The 8,392-nt window shown below is 54.4% G+C and overlaps 1 long non-coding RNA gene across 1 annotated transcript; it reads right to left on the reverse strand.

Annotated features, from left to right (window-relative positions):
* Positions 1-3,379: 3,379 nt before the first annotated feature.
* Positions 3,380-5,319, reverse strand: LOC142923916 (uncharacterized). Its single transcript, XR_012941018.1, has 2 exons — positions 4,955-5,319; positions 3,380-3,613 (listed from the first exon to the last, which is right to left on the reverse strand). It is a non-coding gene; the product is annotated as an uncharacterized LOC142923916 (long non-coding RNA).
* Positions 5,320-8,392: the final 3,073 nt, after the last annotated feature.

The raw sequence follows: 8,392 nt of genomic DNA on the forward strand, positions 1-8,392 counted from the left end.
GTGTGTGTGTCTGTGTGTGTGTGTGTGTGTCTGTGTGTGTGTGTCTGTGTGTGTCTGTGTGTGTCTGTGTGTGTGTCTGTGTGTGTGTGTGTCTGTGTGTGTCTGTGTGTGTGTGTGTCTGTGTGTGTGTGTCTGTGTGTGTGTGTCTGTGTGTGTGTGTCTGTGTGTGTGTGTCTGTGTGTGTGTGTCTGTGTGTGTGTGTCTGTGTGTGTGTCTGTGTGTGTGTGTGTCTGTGTGTGTGTGTGTCTGTGTGTGTGTCTGTGTGTGTGTGTCTGTGTGTGTGTGTCTGTGTGTGTGTGTCTGTGTGTGTGTGTGTGTGTCTGTGTGTGTGTGTGTGTCTGTGTGTGTGTGTGTGTCTGTGTGTGTGTGTCTGTGTGTGTGTGTGCTTATGACTGGCTCCAGTTTAACAGCAGAGGTCTCACTCCGAATCAGTCGAGCGGCAATATCTTTTCATCGGTTGCGTAACGCTGTGTGGAAGCTACCTGGTCTGTCGCTCCGCACTAAGCTTCAGGTCTTCTCGGCCACGGTCATTCCCTCCCTTCTCTACGCTTGCGAAACGTGGACCCCCCTAATGGAACATCTTCGCCGGTTAGAAACATTTAGGCTGGCCTGCCTACGATCCATCCTGGGTTTAACCAGACTGGATTGTGTGAGGAGCTCACAAATCCTTGAAAGATCTGGGCAGGGTCCCATCGGTGAGCTCCTCCGGCAGGCAAGGCTGCGATGGCTGGGTCATGTTGCCCGCATGCCCAGCCACCGCATGCCGAAACAGCTTTTGTTTGGCCGGATTGAGGGGGCTAAGCGGGCGCGGCACGGGCTAGAGAAGAGATGGAGTGATGTGGTACAGGAGGACGTGGAGCTGAGTGGACTTGCCGATGACTGGTACCAGCGGTGTCAAGATCGGCCTCTGTGGAGGAGGCTCGTGAAGGATGCTACTGGGCAGTTGGAGGCAGTCGCCCTCCAACAACAACGGAGGGCGGAGGAGCGACGCTCACAACAGCGAGCGGAGCGCCGGGTGGCTAAAGCACAGCAGGTTGGCACAGTAGGGGGCACAGGTGGTGCATCAGCCAGTCATCTCAGTCAGTCGACCCGTGGCACCTGGGTCTGCCCCGTGACCTCCTGCCAGCGGGCGTTCGACACTTCACGTGGCCTCAGGGTGCACATAGCCTGGCACAAGCGTCGTGGTGACGTCACCGCCACTTAGTGGCGAATGGCGGTTGTTGTTGTTGTTGTTGTGTGTGTGTGTGTGTCTGTGTGTGTGTCTGTGTGTGTGTGTCTGTGTGTGTGTGTCTGTTTGTGTGTGTCTGTTTGTGTGTGTCTGTGTGTGTGTGTCTGTGTGTGTGTGTCTGTGTGTGTGTGTGTCTGTGTGTGTGTGTCTGTGTGTGTGTGTCTGTGTGTGTGTGTCTGTGTGTGTGTGTCTGTGTGTGTGTCTGTGTGTGTGTGTCTGTGTGTGTGTGTCTGTGTGTGTGTGTCTGTGTGTGTGTCTGTGTGTGTGTGTCTGTGTGTGTGTGTGTGTCTGTGTGTGTGTGTCTGTGTGTGTGTGTCTGTGTGTGGGTGTCTGTGTGTGTGTCTGTGTGTGTGTGTCTGTGTGTGTGTGTCTGTGTGTGTGTGTCTGTGTGTGTGTGTCTGTGTGTGTGTCTGTGTGTGTGTGTGTCTGTGTGTGTGTGTCTGTGTGTGTGTGTCTGTGTGTGTGTGTCTGTGTGTGTGTGTCTGTGTGTGTGTGTCTGTGTGTGTGTGTCTGTGTGTGTGTGTCTGTGTGTGCGTGTCTGTGTGTGCGTGTCTGTGTGTGCGTGTCTGTGTGTGTGTGTCTGTGTGTGTGTGTCTGTTTGTGTGTCTGTGTGTGTGTGTCTGTGTGTGTGTGTCTGTGTGTGTGTGTCTGTGTGTGTGTGTCTGTGTGTGTGTGTCTGTGTGTGTGTGTCTGTGTGTGTGTGTCTGTGTGTGTGTGTCTGTGTGTGTGTGTCTGTGTGTGTGTGTCTGTGTCTGTGTGTGTGTGTCTGTGTGTGTCTGTGTGTGTGTGTCTGTGTGTGTGTGTCTGTGTGTGTGTGTCTGTGTGTGTGTGTCTGTGTGTGTGTGTCTGTGTGTGTGTGTCTGTGTGTGTGTGTCTGTGTGTGTGTGTCTGTGTGTGTGTGTCTGTGTCTGTGTGTGTCTGTGTCTGTGTGTGTCTGTGTCTGTGTGTGTGTGTCTGTGTGTGTGTGTCTGTGTGTGTGTGTCTGTGTGTGTGTCTGTGTGTGTGTGTCTGTGTGTGTGTGTCTGTGTGTGTGTGTCTGTGTGTGTGTGTCTGTGTGTGTGTGTCTGTGTGTGTGTGTCTGTGTGTGTGTGTCTGTGTGTGTGTCTGTGTGTGTGTGTCTGTGTGTGTGTGTCTGTGTGTGTGTGTCTGTGTGTGTGTGTCTGTGTGTGTGTGTCTGTGTGTGTGTGTCTGTGTGTGTGTGTCTGTGTGTGTGTGTCTGTGTGTGTGTGTCTGTGTGTGTGTGTCTGTGTGTGTGTCTGTGTGTGTGTGTCTGTGTGTGTGTGTCTGTGTGTGTGTGTCTGTGTGTGTGTGTCTGTGTGTCTGTGTGTGTGTGTCTGTGTGTCTGTGTGTGTGTGTCTGTGTGTGTGTGTCTGTGTGTGTGTGTCTGTGTGTGTGTGTCTGTGTGTGTGTGTGTCTGTGTGTGTGTGTCTGTGTGTCTGTGTGTGTGTGTCTGTGTGTGTGTGTCTGTCTGTGTGTGTGTGTCTGTGTGTGTGTGTCTGTGTGTGTGTGTGTGGGGAGCGGTAGTGTAGCGGTTAGCGCTACGCTGCGCTATGAACCTGGCGACCCGGGTTCGATTCCTGCTCACGGCCAACACCAGTGACGATTATCTGAACCGGTCCCGGGCCTCCCCTAGGTCGACTCAGCCTCAAATGAGTACCTGGTGCGGTGTGTAAACATTGCCACTAGGGAGACAAAGGCGGTCGGGCGTGGTGTTGGCCACCCACCCCCTCGTGTACCGTTCAGGCCTTTATAGGTGCTCGCTAACAGCACTTGCCCCTACAGTCTGTTCAGGCTATATGGGGGATCTTTGTCTGTGTGTCTGTGTGTGTGTCTGTGTGTGTGTTGTCTGTGTGTGTGTTGTCTGTGGGTGTGTTGTCTGTGTCTGTGCGTGTGTCTGTGTCTGTCTGTGTGTGTGTGTATGTGTGTGTATGTTTGTCTGTGTGTGTCTGTGTGTGTATGTTTGTCTGTGTGTCTGTGTGTGTATGTGTGTCTGTGTGTGTCTGTGTGTGTGTGTGTCTGTCTGTGTGTCTGTGTCTGTGTGTCTATGTCTGTGTGTCTATGTCTGTGTGTGTGTGTCTGTGTGTGTGTCTGTGTGTGTCTGTGTGTGTCTGTATGTGTGTGTCTGTGTGAGTGTGTCTGTATGTCTATGTCTGTGTGTGTGTCTGTGTGTGTGTCTGTGTGTGTCTATGTGTGTGTGTCTGTGTGTCTATGTGTGTGTGTCTGTGTGTGTCTGTGTGTGTGTCTGTGTGTCTGTGTCTATGTCTGTGTGTCTATGTCTGTGTGTCTATGTCTGTGTGTGTGTCTGTGTGTGTCTGTGTGTGTCTGTGTGTGTGTCTGTATGTCTATGTCTGTGTGTCTATGTCTGTGTGTGTGTCTGTGTGTGACCTATGATACCTATGGTATCATAGGTCAAGGCCTATGATACCATCAGTAGGCCTGGGCTCTGGGTCGTTCTTCGTGCTTTTGGAGTACCTGACCCTCTGCTCACGATCATTAAGGACCTTCATGATGGTGAGCGGGCCCGGGTAAAACTACGTGGCCGGGAGTCAGAGCCATTCCCTGTACACCTTGGGGTGCGACAGGGATGTCCTCTGGCTCCCACATTATTTAACATCTATTTTGACCACGTAGTTCGTGAAGCCTTCAATAGCTGTACCGGGGGAATCTCCATATGGTACAGATATAATGGGAGGCTAATCGATGCCCGGGTGCGGTCAAGGGATGGCTCCCTATTGCTCAACCACGTTATGTATGCTGATGATTTGGTAATAGCTGCTCAGTCAGAGGAGGAGTTGGAGACGCTGCTGCTGAGACTGGAACGCTGCTGCTGAGACTGGAGCGTGCCACTAAGAGGTGGGGCCTTACCATCAGCCCCACCAAAACTAAGCACCTGCCTGGGTATTTTGTACCATCGGACACTCCACCCCCACAACTCCCAATCGGTGATGGGGCAGTTGTGGAGGGAGTGGAGAGTTTCCCATACCTGGGCAGTGTGCTTATGACTGGCTCCAGTTTAACAGCAGAGGTCTCACTCCGAATCAGTCGAGCGGCAATATCTTTTCATCGGTTGCGTAACGCTGTGTGGAAGCTACCTGGTCTGTCGCTCCGCACTAAGCTTCAGGTCTTCTCGGCCACGGTCATTCCCTCCCTTCTCTACGCTTGCGAAACGTGGACCCCCCTAATGGAACATCTTCGCCGGTTAGAAACATTTAGGCTGGCCTGCCTACGATCCATCCTGGGTTTAACCAGACTGGATTGTGTGAGGAGCTCACAAATCCTTGAAAGATCTGGGCAGGGTTCCATCGGTGAGCTCCTCCGGCAGGCAAGGCTGCGATGGCTGGGTCATGTAGCCCGCATGCCCAGCCACCGCATGCCGAAACAGCTTTTGTTTGGCCGGATTGAGGGGGCTAAGCGGGCGCGGCACGGGCTAGAGAAGAGATGGAGTGATGTGGTACAGGAGGACGTGGAGCTGAGTGGACTTGCCGATGACTGGTACCAGCGGTGTCAAGATCGGCCTCTGTGGAGGAGGCTCGTGAAGGATGCTACTGGGCAGTTGGAGGCAGTCGCCCTCCAACAACAACGGAGGGCGGAGGAGCGACGCTCACAACAACGAGCGGAGCGCCGGGTGGCTAAAGCACAGCAGGTTGGCACAGTAGGGGGCACAGGTGGTGCATCAGCCAGTCATCTCAGTCAGTCGACCCGTGGCACCTGGGTCTGCCCCGTGACCTCCTGCCAGCGGGCGTTCGACACTTCACGTGGCCTCAGGGTGCACATAGCCTGGCACAAGCGTCGTGGTGACGTCACCGCCACTTAGTGGCGAATGGCGGTTGTTGTATGTCTATGTCTGTGTGTCTATGTCTGTGTCTCTGTGTGTGTCTGTGGAGAGGAGATGGGGTGATGTGGTACAGGAGGACGTGGAGCTGAGTGGACTTGCCGATGACTGGTACCAGCGGTGTCAAGATCGGCCTCTGTGGAGGAGGCTCGTGAAGGATGCTACTGGGCAGTTGGAGGCAGTCGCCCTCCAACAACAACGGAGGGCGGAGGAGCGACGCTCAGAACGAGCGGAGCGCCGGGTGGCTAAAGCACAGCAGGTTAGCTGCATCAGCCAGTCATCTCAGTCAGTCGACCCGTGGCACCTGGGTCTGCCCCGTGACCTCCTGCCAGCGGGCGTTCGACACTTCACGTGGCCTCAGGGTGCACATAGCCTGGCACAAGCGTCGCGGTGACGTCACCGCCACTTAGTGGCGAATGGCGGTTGTTGTTGTTGTGTCTGTGTGAATGTGTGTCTGTGTGTGTCTGTGTGTGTGTCTGTGTCTATGTGTGTGTGTGTGTCTGTGTGTGTGTGTCTGTGTGTGTGTGTCTGTGTGTGTGTGTCTGTGTCTATGTGTGTCTGTGTGTGTGTTGTCTGTCTGTGTGTGTGTTTGTGTGTGTCTGGTTCCAGTTTAACAGCAGAGGTCTCACTCCGAAACAGTCGAGCGGCAATATCTTTTCATCGGTTGCGTAACGCTGTGTGGAAGCTACCTGGTCTGTCGCTCCGCACTAAGCTTCTGGTCTTCTTGGCCACGGTCATTCCCTCCCTTCTCTACGCGTGCGAAACGTGGACCCCCCTAACGGAACATCTTCGCCGGTTAGAAACATTTAGGCTGGCCTGCCTACGATCCATCCTGGGTTTAACCAGACTGGATTGTGTGAGGAGCTCACAAATCCTTGAAAGATCTGGGCAAGGTCCCATCGGTGAGCTCCTCCGGCGGGGAAGGCTGCGATGGCTGGGTCATGTAGCCCGCATGCCCAGCCACCGCATGCCGAAACAGCTTTTGTTCGGCCGGAGGGGGCTAACCGGGCGCGGCACGGGCTAGAGAAGAGATAGAGTGATGTGGTACAGGAGGACGTGGAGCTGAGTGGACTTGCCGATGAATGGTACCAGCGGTGTCAAGATCGGCCGCTGTGGAGGAGGCTCGTGAGGACGCTACTGGAGGTAGTCGCCCTCCAACAACAACGGAGGGCGGCGGAGCGACGATCAGAACAACGAGCGGAGCGCCGGGTGGCTGAAGCACAGCGGGTTGGCACAGTAGGGGGCACAGGTGGTGCATCAGCCAGTCATCTCAGTCAGTCGACCCGTGGAACCTGGGTCTGCCCCGTGACCTCCTGCCAGCGGGCGTTCGACACTTCACGTGGCCTCAGGGTGCACATAGCCTGGCACAAGCGTCGTGGTGACGTCACCGCCACTTAGTGGCGAATGGCGGTTGTTGTTGTTGTGTGTCTATGTGTGTGTCTGTGTGTGTGTCTGTGTGTGTGTCTGTGTGTGTGTCTGTGTCTGTGTGTCTGTGTGTGTGTCTGTGTGTGTCTGTGTGTCTGTTTGTGTGTGTCTGTGTGTATGTTTGTCTGTGTGTGTCTGTGTGTATGTGTGTCTGTGTGTATGTGTGTTTGTGTGTGTCTGTGTGTGTGTCTGTGTGTATGTGTGTTTGTGTGTGTCTGTGTGTGTGTCTGTGTGTATGTCTGTGTGTGTGTCTATGTCTGTGTGTCTATCTCTGTGTGTGTGTCTGTGTGTGTGTGTCTGTGTGTGTCTGTGTGTCTGTGTCCGGCAAAACAACCCCCTACCTCCTCGCGGTGCCGGACGGGCAACTCTGTCGTGGACAGTGCTGTGGGGGGAGATCCAATTTTGATTGGCTCCTCCCCTCATGGCTTATGTGTCCACCACAGGGGCTAAACGGGGGCTCTGGACGGGTGCGAGGGGCTGGTAACCCCTCCACCTTCAATTAATTACCACGAAACCACGAGTTAAACTGAAATATGTAATTAATAAGCTTGTGCCGGAGGCCCCGGGGGGCCAGCCGTCTTTGACGTCTCCTGGCCAAACCCCAATTGGCGGAGCCAGGAGATTGAATATCTACCCTCGGGGCTCCTCCAGAAACAACGAAAAGCTACTACGGGTGGCCACGTGGAATGTTCGAACGCTCACTGCGGAGGAGAGGCTGCCACTCCTCTGTCGCGAGCTGGACCGGTACTGCCTGGATCTATGCGGCATTCAGGAGGTCCGGTGGACCGGCTCTGTCTCCTGCCACCATGAGGGGTGGACAGTCCTCTACTCGGGGCAGCAGACTGCCAAACAACAGGGTGTGGCTCTTCTTTTGAACTAAAGAATGAAGGGGGCGTGGGAGCGTGGCGGTGAGGTGTGGGAAGCTGTAAGCCCCAGGCTACTTTGGGCTCGCCTTCCCATCAACCGGAGGCGAGGAATGGTGGTCGTGGTTACTTATGCCCCCACCGAAGATGAACATCCGTGGAGGGATGCAGGCAAAGCCGATGAGTCAGATGCCTTCTATGACCTCCTGTCACAGGTGCTGGCTAAAGTGGCCCCTCGGGATAGAGTCATCATGTTGGGTGACTTCAATGCCGAGTTGGTCATGATACTGGCACATGGTCTGCAGTGATTGGAGGGCATGGGCCAGATCAGCTCAATAACAACGGTAGGAGGCTGCTAGATTTTTGTGCAGCCCATGGGCTTGTAATTACCAACACGCTGTTCCGGCATCGGCGCATCCACACAACATCATGGATGCATGCCGGGTCTAAGCAAGAACATCTGCTGGACTACATAGTGACGGACCAGCGAATGCGAGCCCATGTCCTTGACACCAGGACCTACCGTGGAGCTGATCTGCCCTCTGACCATCGACTAGTCATCTGTAAGATGCGCCTGCCATTCTTCCACTCCGGTGGTGGGTGTACACCCAGGACCCCATTCCAACCTAAAGTGGCCTGGTCTCAGTTATCTGATGAAAGTTGTAAGCGAGAATTTCATCATCGCTTTCGGCTGGGATTGGCATCGTCCCCGACTCCTCCTGATGTCGAGGGTAAATGGGCGAGGTTTAGGACTGTGACTCATGCAGCTGAAATGGCTGCTTTGGGAACGCGGTCCAGACCTCCCCAGACACCCTGGATGAAAAGGAGTTGTTCAGGATGGTTGAGAAAAAGCGACAGGCCCACTGTCATCGGCTACAGAATCCCACGTCAGAGAATGAGGAGGCTTACCGCAGCCTTCGCTCGGAGGTTCGGAGAGCCCTGAGGCGCTGCAAGGATGGGTGGTGGTCGCGGGTTGCTGAGGAGATGGAGTCTGCCTCAGTGGCCCGTGATCACAAATCTCTATTTAACTCCATCAAAAAAGTA

The sequence above is a fragment of the Petromyzon marinus genome, unplaced genomic scaffold, assembly GCF_048934315.1.
Source record: "Petromyzon marinus isolate PM22_M1 ecotype Great Lakes invasive population unplaced genomic scaffold, UKy_Petmar_22M1.pri1.0 PM_Scaffold_9, whole genome shotgun sequence".
Classification (NCBI taxonomy): Eukaryota; Metazoa; Chordata; class Hyperoartia; order Petromyzontiformes; family Petromyzontidae; genus Petromyzon; species Petromyzon marinus.